Genomic DNA, 24875 nt, shown 5'->3' with positions numbered 1-24875 from the left:
TCTCTTCGTTGATCAAAATACAAGCAAACGTTACGCAACTGTCGCTGTTCCTCTCTGTCCTTCTCTCCTTTTTATCTAACCTCGTTACTTGTAGGCAGACCCTGCTCGGAGTAAGCCACTAACTGACTAAGCCTACACAACAGGGCAGTTCCGAGTACTCAGTAGAGTTTGGGGCTGCGGCGCTTCTGTTTTCAAGGTCGACGAGTCGGTGAGAACAGAATGCGGTAGTTGAGACGGACCAACAGCCGTCCGTGCAAACAATGAATGGTGCTAAGCGCAACGCTCTATCGGTCTTCGGCACTGTCACAGTCGATACCAACTATGTAGTTTACCAACTGGCCAAGTGAAATGATCAAGTATTTGCTGCTCAGATTCCGAATTTCGTGAGACAAAGATGATATCCGCCAGTGCAGTGGCACCACAATGTTCTTACTCGTTGTCGTCCACGGCCACCCACAGCTAGCTGCTTGCCGTGCATTGCTGACACTGACAGTACTGCTAGTGGTAATGGTATCCGTGACACCGACACGGATACTCTGCTTTGCACTAACTACCGGTATACCGGCAAACTACCATGCACTATCCGTACCGGCAACCGACTTCCACTCAGAGTACATGTATAATACGTATACATTATACCTCACTCCATATACAAGGCTTCCTGTCTGAAGCCTTTCCATACTGGTACTCGATGTTCCAGTTTTATGACACGAGAATGGCACGAGAATTAGTGTACCGCTGAGTGTACCGCTATACACGTGGTCGACACGTAGTCGACACTTACTGTGACTTAGTTGATACTTTTTTGACACGTGACCCCGTCAACGGTCTGGCTGTTAAGTGATGACGTCACAGTTCCTTCGATACGCATAACAACGATCCCACTGGGGACAAACAAAAGTAGCGTCGTCTCCACCGAACCAGTTGTCAGTGGCAACATATAGGAATCGTGTACATTTCTTCGTTTCTTCTTTGCTGTTTTCAGTGAGTGTTTTGTTTTCTCTTTGTCCTTGATCTCGACGATGTTGTCGTGCTCATTACCTTACTGAGACGTCTCTTGTGACTGTAGCCAGTGTCACGGAGGATTTTATTGGCGTGACAAGGTAGATCGCCGAGATCGAGCGTGAAAAACGCTCTGCATTAGTAGCTCCTGTAGAATGTTTTCTGGGTTGGCGTATCCATGGTCAACAAAACCAAGGTGCAAGACAGCATGAGAGATCGTGTAAACGATGTGAACTCCAAAAGGTAAGCTCCTGAACAAGTGGAAAGATATGGGTATTTACAAACTCTCTCTTCATCCATCGATTGCCGCTATGCATTGCATTTTGTCTTCACAGATAATCTGGCCAAATTTATTGTAACTAGAGAGTGCAATCGTACTTGGGGCCCATTCCAATGTCATCACATGGCTGTGGTGACTAGTGTATATCTGGGAGAATTTTTCCTCGACTGATACGGAGTGCAGGTGGATCGATTATGAGAAATGCGAACATGTGAAGTAAGTAATAATTATTAGTTGTGTCGAAGAAATGTGCAATAAAATAAAATTTACTTTACACTCAAACATACACTGTAGATGTACATGTAACATCATGATAATGATTCCATCTTCATTGTCCCGCAACTACTACACCATACGCACCGAATACATGGTGTGTGTGTGTGTGCGCGCGCGCAAGCGCGCGCATGTACATGCACACACTCTCATGCATGGCCGAGTCGGCCAGATGAACAGACCATGCATTTGCACGAGGTGTCCGTAATGTCATTGGAACGCTGTACTTTATGACTTTATTCCAAAAGAGTATGTCTTGCCCCTGACGAATGGAGTTGTGTCTGTGCTCAGCGGGTATCGGGCTATGACGCAACACTGCAATCAGCGCTGCAATTAAGAGAGCACTGCATGGATTATTTTGACTAACTTCCTTTGCGTTTACTTGGTTGTGGCTGTGGTTTCATTTCTGTGTTCTGTCATAATTGGCCTCTGGAAATAATCAGAGTGTATGTCATTTTGCCATATATGTGTGCCTTGTGCGACAGGTTCAAGGCTAGGTGCACTTCACATTCGGCGTGCGATCTCAGCGTCTGGGACCTGATGAAGTCTTGGTTGGATGATTATTCAAGCCTGACACTACTCGACACACCAATGTACATGTCAATGTAATTTTTCAGAGCTGCACTATTTACGTGTTGATGCTTACTTCGGTGTTAGCGTGTTTCCCCCGGATTGTTTCTATCATCATGATCGTGTGTTCTTGGGCTGAGCGAGCACATGCACAAGTGTGCAGCTATAACCCTGTGTATCTTTGGTTACACTTTGTTCTGCAATGCATGTAACATTATGTGCTTGCACTGCTTTGTCTGGCCTGCATATTTCAGGACTATTCAGTGCATTAGACCCAGGTTTGTTTGGTTGCCAGATGATCTCTTGTTCCGTCGCTCTGTATTTGTATTCATCAATTTTTGGGCTTGAGAACTGAGCTGTTGTGTGGTTCCCAATATGAAAACATCATGCTGGTGCTCTGTGTTTCGATTATCGACTGTCGGAGCAGTCATGCATTTATTAGCAAAACGGTCAACACTGTAGTCTTTTCACTTGTTTGTCTTTTTTGTGTTTTCGCCGGGGGTATTAGCGGTAACGTTGCACACAGAACGGCAGTGTTGCATCACTGGACGACCCTGCCTCTGCATCTGACTTAATTTCCGCAGGATCTGGTGCAGTTACACCAGACAGCCACTTCCTGTAAACACGCAAACAGCAAAAGAAGAGATCCCGCAAATCAGGAAAAACGATTGTGGAAAATATAGAGTAGATCATACAACATTCAATAATCTGGAGTAATTACAGTGAGACAAACACTTCAAACAGTGCTCTCTCTCTCTCTCTCTCTCTCTCTCTCTCTGTCTCCATCCTTCCAAAAATACCCTATGACAATTCCCTAGAATTATTTTATTTTATATTCTACGGACATCGTTCTGAACATAATAAATTCTTCCATGGGTCTTCAATCACCACGGAGGGCGAAAATATATCTAAGTCATGCAGTTTACGGGAGGTGCGAGCTGTCATGGATATAGAGGCTGATATTGTGCCAGCGTGAGGGCAGAGACAGAAAGAAGACACTGATTTCTTGAACAACTCACCTATATATAATCGAATCCACAAGGAGCGCTCATACCTTGATCCATCAGGACGCGAAACATCTTCAAAGCACTCTCAAACACGGAGTTTTACTGTGGGCAGCCAATTTCACAGCCATCACGAAGACACTCGACGACTACAGGAGTTTTGTAGAGGAAAGAACAAAGAGTAAAGAGCGACAACAATCGCTTGAAGAAAAAGCAAAGAAAAACTGCTGTCTCTCCAGTCATTTAGATGCTGTTGCCCTTGACATCTGGTTCCATCCAGAGGACGCGACTTTTGTTTGTCCCCAGTGCTCTCCGTTGCTATGCGTATCGAAGGAGCCGTGACGTCACACTTAACAGCCCCATGCCATGCGCCACTCGGTAAACGCCGATGTCGCGTACGACAAAGACGACTATCCCGTACGCGAAATAGTTGAGAACTGCATGACGTGGACCTGACGGCAAGGACAACTGCGAGGAGGCCCCTTTCGGTACCCCTGACGGGAAGGAGAACTGCAGAAGTCGACGAAGTCGAACGAGGAGGCCCCTTTTCCGTACCCCATACTGCAAAGTGCCATTGATGGATACCAGGGAGTCGTACTCAAACTAGGGAGGTGACACGGCACAGAAATCCGTGTCACAGGGGTTGACTCGCACCCGTGACCCCTCGTTGTTATTTTTGGAATAGTTCAGTCCAGTCCAGTCCGAAAGGTCATACTCGGATCGACTCGCCTTCTGTACTTCACCTCCAAGCGTGCAACGCAAGACCCGCAAAGTATGATTTTTCTGTGGGGAACGATTTTGCCATTGATCAAGTTTTTATTGGAGTGCTCAGGCATACTACGATTGCTGAGACGTCCCGAGCACGCTTGTTCAGGTTCTCTATTTTTGACGAGCCGGTCCTATAGCCCCTACATTGTATCTAACGACGTAGGAGCTGACAATGTAAGAGGATTTCCCTGGAAATAATGATGATGGTGGTGTGACTGCTGCAGGAAAAATGCTGGCTGTTTATGACAGTATGACTAGATGTACAATGTAGCTCTCTTGTATGGTAATTAACCCCTGCTATAAATGTGTTGTTTAGGAAGACTGGTGTATTGTGCAAGTCATAAAGAAGAAATGGGGCAGATACACGACTTACAATTTTCAAAAACCAGCTTCGTGTTATGTCTAATTTGTGTCAAAATTGTAGTATTTAGACATGACAATATCATTGGCTGTACTTCTCTAATATGGTACATAACCCCTGCTATAAATGTGTTATTTAGGCAGACTGGACCATTGTGCAAGTCATAAAGAAGAAATGGGGCAGATACACGACTTACATTTTTCAAAACCTGGCTGCGTGTTATATGTAATTTGTGTCAAAATTGTAGTATTTCAACATGACAATATCACTGGCTGTACTTCTCTTATATGGCACTTAACCCCTGCTAGAAATGTGTTGTTTAGGAAGACTGGTGTATTGTGCAAGTCATAAAGAAGAAATGGGGCAGATACACGACTTACAATTTTCAAAAACCAGCTTCGTGCTATGTGCAATTTGGGTCAATTTTTAGTATTCGGATTAACCTAGGATACGACTCTGAACAGTTCTGAACAGTTACCGTAACACTACACGCCGTCTCATAACTGCTGATGTTGCCATCACTGCTATCAAGTAGTTCGGACATGGCAGGAGCTAAACAAATTGCTGGTAGTCTTTCAAAGAATACTGGCGAGTGATGGGCTGTAAACGAAATGTGCTGCCTCAATAATTTCAAAAACTAGACACCCGGTACCCATGCGGTACGCTTGGAGGTGAAGTACAGAAGGCGAGTCGATCCGAGTATGACCTTTCGGACTGGACTGGACTGAACTATTCCAAAAATAACAACGAGGGGTCACGGGTGCGAGTCAACCCCTGTGACACGGATTTCTGTGCCGTGTCACCTCCCTAGTTTGAGTACGACTCCCTGATGGATACCTTTTGCACCTGGAACGACCCCTTAAACGCTGTCGCGGCGACTATCCCGTACGCGAAATAGTTGAGAACTGCTGACGTGGACCTTTTGCACCTGGAACGGCCCCGTAAACGCTGTTGTGTCGGCGGAGTGAATGTGCAGGGTATACCGGTACTAGGGTGAAAAGAATTGCTGCAAAGACGTCCCCTCTAGTCTCTACTACTAGGCTCTAGGCCTTTGCCTTTGGTAGTTTGGAGACATCGTCGGCGAACTAAATGCGCAGGGCGAAAAGAATTGCTGCAAAGACGTCCGCTCTTGGCCTTTGGAGACATCGTGGGAACTCCTTCCGGTACTATACAAACTGCTGACGTGGCCGTGGACATGTACATGGAGAGTCATGGTGGGAATTCCTTCCCGCACCCCCGTACCGCAAAGCCAAAGCCAACGGTGGGGAAGGAGAAGTGCAGACGTGCAGGAAGACGAACGAGGAGGAACCAGGACGAGCGAGCAATGGCAGGACCAGCTGGACCGTAAGTAATAGCTGAATTGTGCATGACAACTTGACATCCATGCGGCACTCGCCACTTGCCACTGCATATTTCTTGTCCACTAACAATGTCTCTCCTCTGCCCCCTGTGTGTCCACGGCCCTGTTTCTGAATTGGCCCGATGAATCGAATGTCTTCCGCAACTGGAACGGCCCCGTGAACGCTGTCGCGTCGGCGACTGAATGCGCAGGAGGGAAAATATTGCTGCGAAGACGTCTCCTCTAGACGACGGTAAGGCACCCCATTGATATGTTGCCAGTGTGTGCCAGGGTATCGCGCGATGGTGAATGAGGAATGATGAAGGGTACGGTGGGACTGTAGCCCTGTTACCTTCTACTAACACGTTATCAGGTCGAGAGCGTATTGTAGTCACTCTCTCTATTCCTGTACTTCATTACGTTTAAGGTGTACGTATAACTTCTCAAAAAAAATTTAATGGTCTACAGTCGTGTCGGAAGGGTACGGTGGGACTGTAGACATGTTACCTTCTAACACGTTATCAGGTGGAGAGTGTCTCGTACTCACGTTATCACTATTAGGGAGGTTCCGAAGTACGATTTTTCGTGCCAAAATCCGTGGAGGCGCTACGGATATTTTATACGTCGTTTTCGAGCAGTGAAAAGTTCCGGGGTACGGAACGTATGTGTTTGCCGTCATTGCCTAGGTTACGATCGCAAACACGTCACATTCCCGCGCTATGCCTTTCTATTTTGAAAATTTGTACCGAAATCAAAACTTCCCGCGGAAAATCGATGTTTCTCGTACCAAATTTGTACGCGAAAATCTTTCTGCACCCGATGACGCAAAATCTCCATACGAAACATGGTTCGTATGAAAGCCAGTCCACACGGATTCTCCGTGCCGAAAAATCGTATGGAGCACGTCTGGAAAAAATCCGTAGCGCCCATACGGATTTTGGCACGGAAAATCGTACCCCGGAACCTCTCTATTATCAGGTCGAGAGCGTATTGTAGTCACTCTCTCTATTCCTGTACTTCATTACGTTTCAGGTGTACGTATAACTTTTCCAAAAATTTAATGGTTCACGTCTTCAGATAGAGAGCGTATTGCACCCACTGTCTAGTCTCTGTAGTGCATTGAGATTTTGTTGATCGAACATGAAATGGATACACAGACAAAGCCAGGCCAAGTACATGGCGAGATGTCGCCAGAAGAACGTCTTCAGGTAGAGAGCGTATTGCACCCACTGTCTAGTCGATTTTGTGGATCGCACATGAAATGGATACACAGACAAAGCAGGCCAAGTACATGAGAGAGTGGACGATGTGCAGATCGACACGGCCTGCGGGTACTTCATTAAAGTTACCCGTGACATAACTAGGATAAAAGTTAATCACTGCAAAAACATTGCCAAGTATGTGAGCACTTTGGACTTGACAGAAGAGTGCACGGGCGACGTTGACAAAACATACCACGGTGACTGTCACTATCATGACAGCAGGGCACATCGCACGCAGCATCGCAGATCGTGTCGAATTGCGCATCATAATATTGCAAAATTGCTCCTGTGCATGCAAGTGGATTTCATTGCACTTCTCAGTTTGGGAAATGCTCGATTATGACAATTCTCCGTGTGAGTGCACTAGCCCTGAACAGACATGTAGGTGAACCGTTTGTGGTGTCTCATAGCCTACCTCACGACCTGCTTTCTTTCTTCATCACTTGTATCTTGCAGGTATATCATCCCGTGACGACCGCATTGAAGTCTGAATTTGAAGTGTGAAGATGCTTCAGCAACCACATCGTACTTTTCCATTGCTTTCATTGTGCTTCTACTGTGCATGTGTGTAACTTGTGGGGTAAACATGTGATGACATTGTATGCTGGCGACACGGTCAGATGTTCATGCGTCTAACGTACACCTGCATGTTATGCATTGAAAAGGGTTTGCCAGTTGCGATCCTGGGACGAGTATCAGGTCCGCTTTGTCCTGTGTGGGCTGTATCAGATTGCTGTTCACTTCTCTATCTGTTGGATATGTGACTTTCTGCAAGTTTCTGGTGTATGATGGCCACGTCCTTGCTTGTCACTTTGTATGATATTACATTCTGTATTCGCTGCTTCCATGGCATGGTCTGCAAACTGCAATCCTTGGGCAAATGTCATGTTTGCTATGTTGTGCTTTGGCCGTCAGCTTGTCTACACGCTGTAGTTGAATTATTTTTCTTTCACAACTGACTTCCTCAAGTACGGTGGCCACTGCTTTGCATGGCATTATACATGAAAAATTTCCTGTTTGTGTCGTGTGCATGTGCATATGTGTGCGTGGCCACGTGTGTGTGCCGTGTGCATACACATGACTTTTTGATTGTTTGTGTATCTGTGTGCGGGGTAGCGAGGCGGGGAGGGCTGGTATGAATCAGTGTGTTATTGCAGTCGCATGGCTACATACAGTACATCGCGCACGTGGTCATCATGTTTACCTTCGGGGTTGGGGTGGGGAGGGAACGGAAAAAGAGCTGAAATTATCCATATAAAAATCGCTCTGTGAGCGGTTCTGAAAAACCTTTACTGGTACTGCCCCGTCATAAAAGTAAGAAATTAGAACTGGCCCATTGTCCCCCCAACTGCGAACTGATCCACCTAAATCGCGAATGACGGGACCCGAACGCACCAGTAGCACGAGGTTCCTACCTGTGGATGCAGATGGGGACGTTGGTCCGGACCATAGGCCATGTACTGTACTAGCGGTAGGCTTCCCTATCAAAATAATAAATTCTACTACTACTACTGGTGTTACCCTGTGATAATTGCCGTGATCCTGTGCCCTCCCGACCTCGTGCTACTGGTGCGTTCGGGTCCCGTCATTCGCGATTTAGGTGGATCAGTTCGCAGTTGGGGGGACAATGGGCCAGTTCTAATTTCTTACTTTTATGACGGGGCAGTACCAGTAAAGGTTTTTCAGAACCGCTCACAGAGCGATTTTTATATGGATAATATACACTTACAGTCTTAGGCATGCTCTCCCTTAGTGGTGTATATATCTCCATATACACCGCTAAGGGAAATTAGCAGTAGTTGTCAGCGAGGAACAAGCCATTAGGAGGTCACACACGGTGAATATGGAGAGGTATAAATATATTACCCATATAAAAACCGCTCTGTGAGCGGTTCTGAAAAACCTCTACTGGTGCAGCCCCGTCGTAAAAGTAAGAAATTAGAACTGGCGCATTGTCCTCCCAAATGTGAACTGATCCACCTAAATCGCGATTGACGGGACCCGAACGCACCAGTAGCACGAGGTTCCTACCTGTGGATGCAGCTGGGGACGCTGGTCCATAGCCAAAGCCAAAGCGGCAAAGGTGGATCTAAAGTCTGTCCCTCCAGGAACTTGCGATTCCGCGGCCGCGTTGTTTTCCGCGATTTGAACAAAAGTCCGTGATATCCGCGATATTTGAAAAATCATCCGCGTTATTGTAGAAAACTGTCCTTGATACTTGAAAAGCACCGCGATATTTCGAAAAGCAACCGCGATATTCGGGTCTTTCTTCGATGTTGTTTAGTTCTTCAAGCTCGTCAGTAGTTTACTTGTGAGATCGACACCAGAATGTCGAAGTTTCTGGGCAAATCAGCGGCTGACAAGTCACAAAATAAGGCTCGCGTCGAGCTGTGTCCGAGGATCATGGGAGGAAAGCTGTCTTGCAGTTGAACACAGTCAGCGCAGCACACGTACGTTCTGTTTTGTCATGCATGATTTATGCTGTATGGTACGACTCGTACATCGTACACCACTACAGCACAAGTACCAAAATCGGCCGCAATTTCCGCAATTTTACCACAATAATCCCGCAATATTTGACAAAATCCGCAATATTCCCCGCAATTTGTGGCATTTTACCTCGCAACTTTTTCCGCGATATTTCCGAAATGTCTCCGCAAGTTTCTGGAGGGACAGTAAAGTGTTGTATGGTAACTTGATCAGCGCCGACGCCGGCTGTGATCCTGTGCCCTCCCGACCTCGTGCTACTGGTGCGTTCGGGTCCCGTCAATCGCGATTTAGGTGGATCAGTTCACATTTGGGAGGACAATGCGCCAGTTCTAATTTCTTACTTTTACGACGGGGCTGCACCAGTAGAGGTTTTTCAGAACCGCTCACAGAGCGGTTTTTATATGGGTAATTTCAGTTCTTTTTCTGTTCCCTCCCCACCCCAGCCCAGCTCCGAAGATAAACATGGTGAGCACGCGCGCGATGCACTGTATGTAGCCATGCAACTGCAGTAGCACACTGAAACATTCCAGCCCTCCCCACCTTGCTACCCCGCACACAGACACCTTGTGACAAACACGCACATGCACATGGCACACACACACATGGGCACGCACACACATACACTGTACATACATACACACACACAACCCAAACAGGAAATTCTTGATGAACATTGTATAATGCCATGGAAAGCAGTGGCCACCATACTTCAGGAAGTCAGTTGTGAAACAAAAATAATTCAACTACAATGTGTAGGTAAGCTGGCGGCCAAAGCACAACATTGCAAACCGTGATGATATTTGCCTAAGGATTGCAGTTTGCAGACCACACCATGGAAGCAGTGAATACAGAATTATGGTAATGTCATTTAAAGACAAGCAAAGAAGTGGCCACCATACACCAGAAACTTGCAGAAAGTCACATATCCAACAGATAGAGAAGTGAACAGCATCTGGTACAGCACACACAAAACCAAGCTGACCTGATACTCGTCCGAAGATCGTAAGTGGCAGATCCTTTTCAACGATAGCATGCAGGTGTACGTTACACGCATTGACAAAATCTGACTGTGTCACCGGCATACATTGTCATCACATGCATACCCCACAAGTTACACACATGCACAGTAGAAGCACAATAAAAGCAATGGAAAAATATGAAGGGGTTGCTGAAGCATCTTCACACTTCAATTTCAGACTTCGATGTGGTCGTCACGGGGTGATATACCTGCAAGATACAAGTGATACAGAAAGAAAGCATAAGGTCGTGAGGTAGGCTATGAGACACCACAAATGGGTCACCTACATGTATGTTAAGGGCTGGTGTACACACACACACACACGCAGAATTATCATAATCGAGAATTTCCCAAACTACAGAAGAGCAATGAAATCCATTTGCATGCACAGGAGAAATTTTGCAGTATGATGCGCAGCTCGGGAATACACCTGTTGGCAATGGATTACATTCCCATTGGAATTCCCATTCAGGGGGATTCACAGAAGCAATTTGGCAGTGTGCTGCGTAATGCGACACGACCTGCGATTCTGCGTGCGATGCAAACTCGCACAAAATACCATTCACAGAATCACGACAAGACGTCAGCGATGCAACAGCGCCTTGCTGACGTGCCTCAAGTCAAAGCTCAATGAGAATGCATTTGTCGGTTACAACTGGTACAAATGTACAAGCAATTTCTGAAAATGCTCCTGTGAATCGTGCTTTAAGCAGTGCAGGAATGTCCCTCCTCCGCTCCCCCCCCCCTCCACACCCTCAGGGAACTTGACAAGGAAGGGTGGTCTTCGCGGTTCCCAACATCTATTTGCAGTTTCTGGTCTCCACTATGTCTTTTCAATGGGGATTTGTACGTACCATAAAAGCAAGCCTAAAAAATGAACAGCACATTTGCCGTCCCCCCACTGGGGAGGATGCATTCCACAGCTATCCTGACAAGATATTCCGAGAAGCGGTGCTGAGTGCAATGCATTGTGAAACTGAAAAAGCTGACCAAGCCGCGGCATATAACGTCTAAACTTCAATTGTAGTTCGCCAGCTGACTACTTTCAAACTCCATGTAGGTTGGAGTACAGCTGGCTTAGAAGTTGACAACAACGGCGCACGCACATAAGCAATGGCCACCTTACCTGTACTGTAGCAGTACTTCCGAGTTCCCGTATGGGAGTGCCCACACTGTGTGTGCAATAGCAGCCTCATCGGACCAGTTCAATGCGACGCGGACAGTCCGACACTGAGGAGGACATTGAAGAAGTCAGAGACAGGAAGAATGGTTGATTTACAATTCAACTAGCAAGGCTGCACACCCACGAGGTTCCACTCACCATTGTGCCGTCCTTCTTGGAATGCAGAAATAACGCTTCCTCTCGAGAACGCAGCCTGTGACAGAGAAAAAGGAAGGAGCATCGCCATCGGCATTGGTCCTCTGCTATCACCGATTGCCGAGTTGCACAGTTCACTCTAACAAGACTGAGGATGCTCAAGAACTCCCCATCCATACCATTATTGGAGTAAGAGGAAAGGTCAGATTGCCTAGTTCCTAGGGCCTAGTATTCCTGGATGCCAGGATGTGCTGCCCCCCCCCCCCCCCCCCGCCCCTCCCTTCTACTGCCTGGAAAGGGCAACATATGTGACAGCGTTCACCAGTACAGTCGGAGGAGAACACGGGAGAAGGCAAAAAAGGGCAACACACATGAATCCCTTATAAACAAGCAGTGGCAACTCTAGTACCAGCAATGTTGGACTTACATCCCAGCCATTGCCGCCGGATTCAGCGGCTTCTTCTTCTTCGTCTCCCATCTTGGAAGCACTCCTTCCCGTAAGTTCAGTCCTGGGATCGGGAGTACAGTCGGAGGAGGACGTCGGAAAAGGCAAAAAGGCAACACACATGATTCCCTTATAAGCAAGCAGTGGCAACTCTGGCACCAGCAATGTTGGACTTACATCCCAGCCATTGCCGCCGGATTCCCACGCTTCCTCTTCGTCGTCTTCCAGTTCCCAGGTTCCATCTTGCAAATACTCCTTCTCGTAAGTAAGTGCAGCCCTGGCCTGGGTGGATGCGCAGTACATTGACGATGGCGGAGATGGAGCAGGTCAGGGAGCCCTATAGGGGTCCCGAGAGCAGATTGTGGCCAAATTCGGGACAATGCCGGACGCCAGTCAGTATGAAGTAGCGAATTGCGGACCGCCACGTAGATTGGGGTCGCGGGGTCATAATCCATGGGCACTACTCGTACCTTGCTCCAAAAAAGGGCACTGCACTGTTCCACAGTTGCTGTTAGCGGTCGCCAAAGGCACTTGGTAGGCCGGTAATCGGGTCACGTGTCAACAAAGTGTCAACAACGTGTCAACAACGTGTCGACCACGTGTCTTTAGCGGTACACTAATTTTGGTGTCCCCAAACTGAAAACATCGAGCACCAGTATGGAAAGGCTTTAGACAGAACGCCTTTCCAATTATTATAACAAAGGAACCTCGTGTATATCGAGATATATACACCAGTTATAAAAACCTCGGCTTCGCCTCGGTTTTCATACTGGTGTATATATCTCTATATACACTCGGTTCCTTGTTATAATATATACATACAGTAAACTGTCCGTCATAGTCAGTAAATCTACTGAGCTCGGTGTGCTCCCGATCCCGGCGGCTGCAAGTGCAAAGCGGACGTGCAGGAATGACCTCGACGTAACAGTAAGTACTGCGCAGGTAAATCCTGAGGTAGATCTACCTTTTTTGGTGAACCTGTGCATGATCTGTCAATGTTATTTTGGACAATATTGCAATGTCATGGTTGTCATAATTATAATGACAACCATGTCACAGTAATGACTATGTTGCCTTGCAGAATGACGATATGCCATGTGCACTACATCGATTGCCATTTGACTTGTAAAAAAAAAAAAAAAGTAAATTATCGTATCCGTTCCCGAAGGGAACTCACGACGGCCGCTAACACCCGATAAACCCTAGCGGCAGATGCAGCGCCTAACGGTGGGGTTTGACTTGTACAGATCCACGAAATCCCGTAGAATCCCGTAGACCCGGTAGGGTGTTCATTGTGTGCTATGCATGCGCATTTGACCTTTTTAGCGTGATAATTCAAGGACCAGCAATCGCTTTTCCAGCTTCTTCACTTTGGTTAGAACTAGTCTAAGGACTAGCTAGATCTTTGCCAGAAAAAAAGGTTTTCGTATGAAATGCCTTCAGGCCCCTTTTCTTAGTGGAAATAGCAGAAAACACAATAGGGTCCTGCACATTCAACACCCTACCGGGTCTACGGGATTCTACGGGATTTCGTGGATCTGTACAAATGGCAATCGGTCCAGTAAAGTGTTGTGCATAGAGCCTGGCATATTGTCATCGCATGTGATTAGCGATCATTTCAGTATCATCACTTTTTCGGGTTGGTTCAGTGTGCTAGTAGTACGTAGTACTTCAGAAGAGAAACTGTCATGATAAAATCACGGAACTGCCCCGGGTTGATGGTAAACCACCCTGATCGCAGTTAGCCCAGCACTGTAAGTGACCTTTAGTTAGGTGTCTAGGGGCCTCTCCAGTACTGAGTAGCCCTTGGCGGATGATGCCGGCAGAAGAATTGGCAAAATTTGATCACTTTTTTTAAAAAGTTTTTATGTTTGGTATGAGGATAAAAAATGGAGCAGAATTGAAGGAAGTGCCTGCCATATTAAAGCCGGTTTGTAGTATGGCTCTACCTATTTCACTCAGTGCTATTCAAGCAGAATCTCAGTGCCAATTTTATCCACTAAGGGTTACTCTCCAGCCGGATCATGCTATCTTCATCTTTTCTTTATACTACAGTAGATACAGCCCAAATCATAATACTAATATAATATCTTTATTAGGATGACCCAGAGGCTTGCATCACAAATCAAAATCAGTGATTACTAGTAAAGTAACCATGGCAAGCCCTGCGGCAGATATTACGATTCTCCAGTCGAACTCACAGTGATGATGACCTTCAATGGACCGTGTGTGGCCGCTGTGACAAAGGATAATTTCAAGGCCACTGAGTCAATTATTTGGGCCGATCATACCATACCGGCTTGGTGATATTCTTCCTTTCTGCGTCACAGTACGCGTATGCATGCAGTGCATGCTTCAAAGGAAGTAGTTGTACTACCTGGATTGCATGGACTCAGCCAGAGGCATTGCGAATGGGAAGCAGGAACAGTGTTTCAAGATGCCTTATATTGAACAGGAGCAGTGGCTGAACATCGGCATCGTGATTGTTTTACCCATCCAAACCATACAGGCAAGACCTGAACTTACTATCCCGTGTTTCACCAGTGGTAGATAGTTGATCCTGCCACAGATATAGTTGTCTGGATTACATTGCAAGAAACATCATAGTGTCACTGAAAGTGATCTATGGCAAAATAATAAAGAATCATCGGCCAAGAGCTACTGATTCTTTTGCTTAGCCCTGCTTTTCGCGCCTGAGGCGTGCAATTATGTGTCCCATTCGGTATGAACGGGTAATGTTCACGCATTACTAGTCGTTAGTGATTAGCAATTCAATAATCATTATTCCGACCCGCAGTTAACCCTTGGTGGATCAGTAATGCTCGCATAATCCGGGCAGTCTCCTGATTCTGGTCGAAAAGCAGTGACTGAATTGGCCGAGAACCATACACACCTTATGGCAGGCACTTCCTAAGTTGAATTCTGCTTCATTTCTTTATCCACTTACCGGCCAAACATGTAACACGCATACCAGAAAAAGTACCACTGATTCTGCCAATTGTTCTGCCGCCATTATCCGCCAAGGGCTACCCATAGTTCACGAGAACTTCGAATGATCGAAACAGCTTTATGAAGCCGGCACCGGCCCGGTATCAATGCCGGCCCGGAACGCAGGGCCGGCGGAACCGGTCAGGCTGGTCCGGCCATGGCCGGACCACTTTCCCAGCTGGATGGTCCATGTGATTCGTGCAAAACCGGTGTAAAAAAATCCAGAGGTACAGTTGTGGCAAGTGAAATCCGACACTTGCCATAGGGGACAGCGCCTCAAATGGACATCAATGATGTAATGCACTGCACCTAATTTGTACTATAGAGCCGTATGCATCACAAACAGGTCGAAAGGTCACAGCTTAGATACACACAGTTCACAAACATGGTACACATAAGGAGTATTGGTATCCAATTCCCATTCATTTTTGCCAGCACCTTTTGAACCTTGACTGTGATGAGTACGAATTCTGTCATCAGACAGATAAAGTTGTATGCAGCACATGTACTGTACGTATGCAGGGCTGCAGAGGCTGCAGGATGCACGGTGCAGTCCCTTATGCCAAGTGTCGGATTTCACTTGCCACAACTGTACATGACTCGACTGTACTGCTGACGTGTGATATGATGTGCTTCGAAGTAGCTCAGGAGTCAGGACTCCGTGACCGGTGTAAACATGGTAAACGCGAAAACGGTTCCTCCGCGAAAATGGTTCCAGGCATACACCGGTTACCCCCTGGAATCCACAGCCCACTAATTTCTGGTGTATGACTAGCCGGGCTAGCCGCGAAAACGGTTTCAGGGATTAATTTTCTGGTGTAGGACCATCCGCGAAAACGGTTCCAGGCAACTGCGACCACTGTCGACTGTGGAACCGTTTTCGCGGACTGCAGCAACTGGGATCATCCGCGAAAACGGTTCCAGGCTCCAGTCTGTACATCCTTGACTGCTCCAGTACTGAGAAACTATTCGAAGACTTTTGTGACTGTTGCTTTCCATTGCCTTTGTAGAGAATCACTCGCGATGGCCGAGGCATTTATGAGAGTTTGTGACTGTTGCTTTCCATTGCCTTTGTACTACTGTAGAGAATCACTCGCCATGGCCGAGATAATTAATAAAATTAATGAGAGTTTGTGAGAATTCTTATGTTATGGCTTTCCTCTCAGACCTTACAATTTTTCAGTAGCTGTACTGCTGGCACTTGGCTTGGAGACATTTAGCAGGATTTGTGAGAACCTATACAGCTGGTACTTCAGTACATGGCTACCTGAACATTGATGGACATCTCGATTTGGTTTGTAGATGCAAATCATCGACAGCGTTCGTATCGCTTATACAATAGAGAGTCAATACAGATGGACGAGACATTTAGCATAATTTGTGAGATATTAACCTGTACAGCTAGTACTTCAGTACATGGCTAGCTGAAGTATGGAGATTATGGAGATCTGGATTTGATTTCTGGATGTGAATCACCGTCAGCACTTATCAAGCCATCCATGCAGTACACCTACGTGAAGAACTCCTCAAGTCATGTATGTTGTACACCTACGTGAAGAACTTAGTGGAGCTAGTGGAGCTGCACCATACTCTGAACATCTTGGCTGTGTCTGTGTCTGGCCAGAAAGCTAGAGATTGCCTGGGACCCGCTCCCTCTACAAGAGGTGAGAGTTGGTGTCCAAGTGTCGTCATGAGAACAAGTTCTACCTTCGTAACTTTGTCGGCAACACATGCATAGCTTTGTAATCACGCTACCTGCTTTGTGTGTGGGTGAGGGTGTGTGTCTGCGGCTGTGACTTTCGCTGTCCGGATGACTTATCCCGACACAAGAATTACTGTGTGGAGAGGAGTATGTGGGAGAGACGGAGTGTGTCAGGGAGCGAGTCCAGGAACATACCGAGAAGCGAGAGCCTGTGCACCGCAGAAGCCCTGGGGAGAGCACTGCGCAATGCACCAACCACTACAACATCCATCCACAGCGCCATTCATTCCCTTCACATCACCATCCACACTCGCAACGGAAGTGTCATACGTCATACGTGAACCGCCGGATAAGGGAGGCAATCCACATCTCCAGACACCATCCTAAGGTGAACCGTGATCGTGGCTGGGTGTTGCTTGACAATTGACAATGTGAAAAATTGGATGATGATGATTGTTTCTGTTGCCACTGTCCTGTCCTGTTGTCATGTGTGCTTGTTCACGCCATTGTTATATACCGGTAGTTCAGCACAATGTTGTAGTGTAAGTGCAGTTTGGCGACGGAATCTCATCTCCTTTTCTTTTGTCATAGTCCCACCACTATTCACACCTTGTTTTCAGGCACATTGGTATTTTTTGTGTGCGTCTTTAGTTACACGTGTTTGGGTGTGATTTGGAGTGTGAGCTTGTGTGAGTGAGTGTTGGTGCGAGTGGGTGTCTCAGTGTTTTGGCATGTGCATGGGTATGTGTGTGTGGCTGTGCCGAAAGGATGGTGCAATTTTATCACGTATGGTGTAGTTTCGTTCCACTTTGTGCTGCCTGTTATAGGTCAACTTTACTTGTTTTTTCTCCTCAATCCTGATGATGGCTCCTGGCCGAAAATTTGATTGAGAATTATTGTAATTGTAATGCTTGCTAATAGCTACTACAGTAGTAGAGAATGTGTCGAAAATGAAGGAGTCATAAAGGATCAAATCTGCTCTTTCAGAGTTAAAATAAAGTTACAGTCAGAAGACACAGAAGCACATCATACACATACCTAATAAAAAATAAATAAAAAATCCGACGGGTTCGCGTACCGGGCAGGTCAAGAACAAGGAGTCGTACAACTCCCTGGTCAAGAACCACCTTTCCTCTTCCGTGGGACGCCACCACCCCATGATCAGGCGTCAGATGCGGCTACTAAACGGTGGGGAGGATAGATCTGATCCACCAGCCAGAGGCCAAAGGCCTCAATCCCATACACATACCTAAGAATCATATAACTACAATATGAACAAAGCAAATGCTAGGTCCTAAATACACATCACTGTCTGAAAGTGAAAGCCTAAGAAAGTGGTGGGATTTAGCCCAATGTAACACACGATAGATGCATTCAAGACTTCTATGGCGTGCTACAATGGTTACCAGGTACAACCACGAGGAGGTACCCACCAATTGTACCCATTTTTTCGCACCAGTTACCATGCAATCCACATTGGAGGAAGGACAAGTAGGCTAAAGGAAAACACAAACAAACAAACTACTTTTTGGGCATGTTACAAAGATTAGGTTGAAAGCTCACGACGCACTCATGAAAAGTGCATAAAATACCCACTGGGCAAGGTCAACTTACACGCTTCTTCCGCACCTTGCTGAACGGAGTCTGCCGAAACTACATGTACCACACCATCCACATCGGAGGAAGGACAAGTCGGCTAAAGGGAAACACAAACAACAAACTACTTTTGGGCATGCTACAAAGACTACTGTAAAAGCCATTCTTCTAACGAGGCGCATACCGTATATTCTCTATTATAAGCGCCGTGCTTATATTTTTTCAACACCCCTCTACCCCGTGCTTATATTGGAGACCGCGCTTATATTGGAGACCGTGCTTATATTTTTTCAACCAATACATCCATAGAGAGCAAGAAGAAATACATGCTGGATATCATGCATGCAGCATTGATTTCCACCAAGACCGTGCTAGTAATAGAGACTGTGCTTATAATGTTTCGAAAGGTGCTCACAGTGTGCTAGTATTAGAGACTGTGCTAGTAATGGAGACCTGTGCTTATAATAGAGAATATACGGTATATAACGATTTCCCAAAAAAATACTGGTCTACGTGTACCAAAGGTAACGATTCTCACTTATTCTCAACACTCAATAGGACAGTATATTATGTATCGATTTCTGTATAACGATTTCTATTTTAACGACAGATTTCTCCTCGTTAACTCGTTGGAGTTATTATTAATATTATTATTATTACGAAGTAGTGGTTGCGACTTCGGCGATGATTTGTAAGAAAGGGTTTGCTCCCCACACTGAAGCTCGCGCTATTCCGCCGACTTTACTTGACACCAGAGCACACGAGAAGTCCATCGAACCTTCGACTCGGCAAACCTGCAAGAAAACACCACTCCCTGCTCAATACACAGTGTTTCGGGGAATTCAACCCTCATCAGTTGAGCTTGAGTAGGCTGAGGAAGATTGTGCCTGAAGAGGACCACTTATATAGTGCTCTCCAGGCACAAACATCACCAGGGATGCAAAGTTACAGAGACGCTCCGTTTCCAGCGCCACAAACACCTCGTGAACACCAGATGGCAGCGTGAGTCAGTGTCGCTCCTGGACGGTGAGAACGGATGGACTTATCGTGTGCTCTGGATGGCAGTCGTGAGTCAGTCAAGTGTCAAGTAAAGTCGGCGGAATAGCGTGAGCTCCAGTGTGGGGAGCAAACCCTTTCTTGCAAATTATTATTATTATTGCAAATAACGCTGAGTGAGTATACTGTACTGTAATAATGATACATGTATACAGTCATGACATTGTACAGATAGTTGACGTAGACTTACTGAGTGTTAAAAGCCGCGGACATACATGATTGTACAAGACTGTAATACCAGCAAATACATGTATGCACCACTATTCTACTAATAAACTACAGCCGAAAACTACGAAGTCGAAAGCTACACAACAAGTGGAACGCATTGGGCACATTCAGATAATTTGCAAAAAAAGGTCAGATAGAGAACAGTACTTGCGTGACATAACAGCAGAACGAACAAGGCAGACTCAAAACACTCCAACACTCTGCAGCAAGATAACACTGGCAAACCGTGATGCAGTTCACACAGCGCTGGACAAACTTTGCTACCGTCAATGTATCCATAGTGACCTCCTGAAAATGCCAGGAAATGTTAAATTTTGAATTTTCCTTTGTTCAAGCACTGCACTTGCAGGCAAATGAAACGTCATCAAAAAGTGTGGATCACGACCGCGGTACCGCGAATGGCAAGTGTCAGTGGAACCGCGCTGCTCCGCTGCATGTACCGCGGAGCAGCGGAGCCGCAGTGGAACCCGGGCCTTAGGCTGTGTTAACATGAGAATTTTCAACCCGGGTTGAAAGTCTGTACAGTCATGTATGGTGGAAAATTAGGTGCGTGCTTACATCAAGAGTACATAACCCCCCCCAGAGTGTGCAACGCCGATCCAGCTCTGTGTAGGGTCTTGGTCGAGCGGAATCGGATCTTCTGATGTCATGCGTACACTTCACACCAGCGCAAGGCCGGTCCCGAGGCAGGGCACCATTGTTTTTGATCCAATAGTACCCGCGACTCCCCGGGTTCCCCTCAGATGTGTACGGTATTATGACGCAAAGATCCGATTCCGCTTGACCAAGACCCTATGCAGAGCTGGATCAGGCGTTGCACACTCTGGGGGGTTATGTACTCTTGCTTACATGTAAATGAAGTGAGTTAATCCGGGTCAATTACTGTACTGATATGCCAACAGAAGCCTTGTCAGTTGTGGTCAGTTTTGTGTGTGGGCCTTCATGAAGACGGTTGAAAGTAATAATAATTAAATGTGGTGCACTATAACTCCCTTACTTACACCACACACTACCATCCTCTCGACTTTCACTGATTTGAGACTGAAAATAAATAAATCCAAGTAATATTAGTTACTCACCTCTCACAGACCTTCCTCCTCTCTTATCACGGCCAAGGTGACCAGACATATCATGCGAGTGGCATGGATGCAAGATCTCCTTTTGTTGGCCGTCGTCTGTGATCAATTGTGGTAGGCCTTCATCTGTTTGGCGAAAAAGGACCCCACGATCCAAGACGAAGTAACAACGTTAGTTGACTGCAAAGCGTTTTATCAAGAGTAGATAAACAAGAGTGTGCAACTCGCGGATTGGTTGGCCCACGGCGGAATTTTTTGTTGACGTAATCTTTTCGACGACGCACGCGCTGCGAGCCTTTTGGAGAGGTTTCCCTCGTGCACTTGGCCGGGCTTTACACTACAAGGTCTGTGCCCAGCACGTGCTCTCACACTGCTCTGCGGCAAAGTCCGCGTTTCTCTGAAAAAAGGTGACGTCAACAAAAAATTCCGCCGTGGGCGGGAGTATCTGCAGATTGTGCAGGAGAGATCCGGAGTTGCACACTCTTGTTTATCTACTCTTGGTTTTATTGCTCTACGCCTCTTCGCGTCCGCAGGAAACGAGGCAGGCGTTTGCAAGCAACGCTTGCAAGACTTCGTCGTAACACGCCCGATTACCACCAAGAGAAGACATCTTCAGGACGTTTTGAAGAAAAAAAACCGAAAGCACAACTCATGATTGGGAACTGATTTCGCGGATGCATGTCGATCCGCGAAAACGGTCCATAGAGATGCAGGAAATGTGTGGAACCGTTTTCGCGGAGGAACCGTTTTCGCGGTGAGGCCCCATCCGCGAAAACGGTTCCAAGAGGGCCATAGATGCAGGAAATGTGTGGAAGAACCGTTTTCGCGGCGTTTTCGCGGCGGAACTGTTTTCGCTAGCGAAAACGGTTCCAGGGGGTAACCGGTGTATGCCTGGAACCATTTTCGCGGAGGAACCGTTTTCGCGTTTACACCGGCACTGTATGGCTGATACGAGGTATATTATGCTCGGCAGGCCGCGAAAGAGAGCCCGTTACCTGGACCCCTACTCGCGCGGGTAGAGCGAAACTGAGCACCCTGGGATGCGAGCAGCTTTTTAGTACTCCCGGGTCCAAAATCTCACCACCAGGCCGGGATGATCAAAACGTCTGCCGGGTCTGCAGCCTACAAACGTGGATCTGCCGACACTGTGCTGTCGACGACATGTCCGGCAAGGCACCTCCTTGCGTGAAAGCAAGGAACGCTTTTTTTTTAGAAAGGAAGCTTCTTCTCCAAAATTTAAAATTTTTGAAAATTATTCCTTCTGAAAATATCATCGCGTTCTTGATCTCGAAGCTGACTGCTGAATGCAATTAGGAAAGAAGATTCCTGAAGATACACCAGACTGATTCTGGCAAGCCGTCTGTCGTCTAGATATGCAGTTGTTCGTCATGCATGGTCAGCAATCTTCCTCGTTCGTCCTTTCGTTTTCCTGACCACGATGATGACAAGCAGCTCTCATGCTCAGGTTAGTGCTGTACTTGTATGTCTGGGCACACAACACATCTGAGATTCACCCACTGACGTTATCGAACTGAAGAATGCAGCAAGGGTTCCTAAGATTCTCTTGATTTCGGAACAAATTTCCTTCACTTTCACCCTCTCAGTCTCTTCCCCATGCCCTCCATGCATGCACAATGCAGCTTGCATTTCAATTGCTGTTTTTTATACTTTGGCAGTGCCTCTGCTACACTTTCATATAGAGTGAGGTCCTGTAAATAGGATCGAACATTGTTGGTGGTGGTGTGTGTGTGGGGGGGGGGGGGGGGGGTACGTTTGCAGCCAGGATGTAGGAATGACACTTCTGCACAGCAGGTGGCAATAGTCAAAACTGGTCACTCTACAAATCCCATACCTGCCAACCTTTGCAAACCTGAGATCCAATGACATACCTAGGCATGAAAATGTATACAAAAGAAGCTCGCGGTGAGGCATGGAACTAGTGCACTTTTGGGTGCCTATTACCGCCCTCGATATCGGGACGGTCCCGGCCAAATCGGGATGGTTGTCAGGTATGAAATCCCAACCGAGAAAACCATTTAATTAAAAGATAAACTCGGCCAGGACATAGCGACTTTCTGTTTGCCGGGGGGGGGGGGGGTCATCGTCCGCAATATTGGTAGAGTTACGGTTACATTGTATATGTAGATACATGTGCATCAGGGATTCATAGCACCTGGGGAGACGACATGAGACCTAAGTACCCAAAACGTTGTGAGTTGTGACCCCGGATGGGGTAGTTCTACGTGATCTGTGTTTCTATAGACCTTATTCGCTAACGTGATTTTTGGACTCACCTCCAGGGATTTGTTGTAAGCTGGGGCACGCGTACGTGAAACGAGTGGCAAGAAAGGCCCAGTTCGTACAAGGGAGTAGTAAAATACCGGTATTTTTCTACTCCTATGTTCCCACGCCGAGTCCACTGTGCACTGAGTGCAGGTCTCTTGCCGCTCCCTGGTTCCCGGGACCCTGGTTCACGTGATTGTGACGTTTATTGAATAAGGTCTACATGTATATGCGGGCATGCATAAATCAACCCTTCCACAAGGACGGCTCAAACAGGCAGCCAAGGAGTGAAAATTTCGCTCCTGGGGCAAGGAGTGAAACGAAGGCCTCAATTTGCCAGATGAACCTTCTCCATCGAAACGAACGAAGGTGTCGAATAATTCTTTTACCAGTTCACAGTTGCCGTTCACGCGCACTCCCCGGGGTGGGGGGGGGGGGGGGGCTACTATGCACTTGTAGTGATACTTACCATAAGCCAAGTGGAACACGACTAGTTGACTGCACAGACTACAGTACAGTATACATGCACATGTATACAGTGAAGATCAGTGCGTGCATGCCTGCCATAATCGTATGTTGACCTTCGTTCGAATTGAAAAGAGAGGGTCGTTTCGAAAAAGAAAAAAAGCTCGATGGAAGTATGATGCTGCTGACAATTCAAGACTCACTGAAGTCGCCTTTCTGGAATGGATCATGCACTCTAGGTTCATCCAATTGGATATGGCCTCAAATCATTGTTACACCATTATTGTTTGGTTAGTTATTGTACATCCCATAGCATGTACAATCAACCTTGTGAATAATCTACCTCGGGTTTACAAAACAACTCGCAAATAACGACACAATTTTCAGATCTAGTGAACATTTGATTGCATACTTCCAACCTCACGAGTAACAACAATGCGAATAGCGACACTTTTCTCATTCACAATCGAGGGTCAGTATTCCCCAGGTTGACTGCAATTGCCAATCAAACAGGAGGGGCGAAAGTCGACCACGGCTGAAAAGGCATAAAGAAAAATTAATGAAAAATTAATGTATATCATGAGCTAGATGGCTGAAGGAGGAAGTAGGTTTTCTGAGAAAGCAAGAAACAGAGGTGAATGAAGCACCAGGTCTGTCCATGCAGTGGATAGAATTATTGCATTGAAAGACAGGCTCTTTACATCAGCTTGCTACTATTATACCTACATTTGCTTTCTGCCTTTTTCATGCAGGATTCTGAAAGCTGGAGCAGCTCTGCTTACCTCGACCACTGAACTTACAACTAACTTCCAACCAAGTACAAGGCAATATTATGATGAATCAAGCACGCTTGCCATCATGTCATCATTGCAAAGTACATCGACAACATAGATTTGGTGCCGACTATGTATGATGTAGAGTGTGCTCTATGTATCTATACTACTGATTGGCCTACATTGTACTTATGTGGGCTGAGAGTAATCGATTGTGAAATATTTCTTCATAAAACCCCTTCACACATAATGAAGTACAATTGGTTTTCGACAAGCTCAACCCGTAACGCGCTTATCCTGCTTCTTGTTAAGTCAGCCCGGTATCTAAAGCCCCCCTTGTTTTCCGGTTATTCTCATTGGTTAACTGGGGACATGTCCAAAACCATACTAAGTACTTGAGCTGCTCATGAGCCCCACAATTATCAGGCCCGCCGGTCTGGTTGGTCAGGTTATCACCAGACCAACTTGTTGGCCACCAACAAACGTTTCCTACCGTGGAGGACGTGTGTACCCGCCATGAAACTACCGGACCAATCAAAAACTGCTTCCGGCGGTACTGATTATAGTACAGGTTTAAG

At 46.5% G+C, this 24875-nt stretch overlaps 1 protein-coding gene and 2 long non-coding RNA genes across 3 annotated transcripts in view; 2 read left to right on the top strand and 1 right to left on the bottom strand.

The window, feature by feature from the left end:
* The window catches only part of LOC135809285 (protein SPEC3-like), a 3880-nt gene extending 3444 nt beyond the window's left edge, over window positions 1-436 (bottom strand). Inside the window, exon 1 of the mRNA XM_065322608.1 lies at window positions 1-436. This exon is cut by the window's left edge and continues 431 nt beyond it. The gene's annotated coding sequence lies outside the window, so the exon portion shown is untranslated.
* A 444-nt stretch (window positions 437-880) lies between these two features.
* LOC135810807 (uncharacterized) lies at window positions 881-2524 on the top strand. Its single transcript, XR_010552401.1, has 3 exons — window positions 881-1245; window positions 1338-1498; window positions 2041-2524. It is a non-coding gene; the product is annotated as an uncharacterized LOC135810807 (long non-coding RNA).
* Window positions 2525-5514: 2990 nt separating this feature from the next.
* LOC135810806 (uncharacterized) lies at window positions 5515-7859 on the top strand. Its single transcript, XR_010552400.1, has 2 exons — window positions 5515-5850; window positions 7316-7859. It is a non-coding gene; the product is annotated as an uncharacterized LOC135810806 (long non-coding RNA).
* The last annotated feature ends 17016 nt before the right edge of the window (window positions 7860-24875 follow it).

This window comes from Sycon ciliatum, chromosome 2 (assembly GCF_964019385.1).
Source record: "Sycon ciliatum chromosome 2, ocSycCili1.1, whole genome shotgun sequence".
Lineage (NCBI taxonomy): Eukaryota > Metazoa > Porifera > Calcarea > Leucosolenida > Sycettidae > Sycon > Sycon ciliatum.
This window is presented reverse-complemented; position numbering and strand designations above follow the sequence as displayed.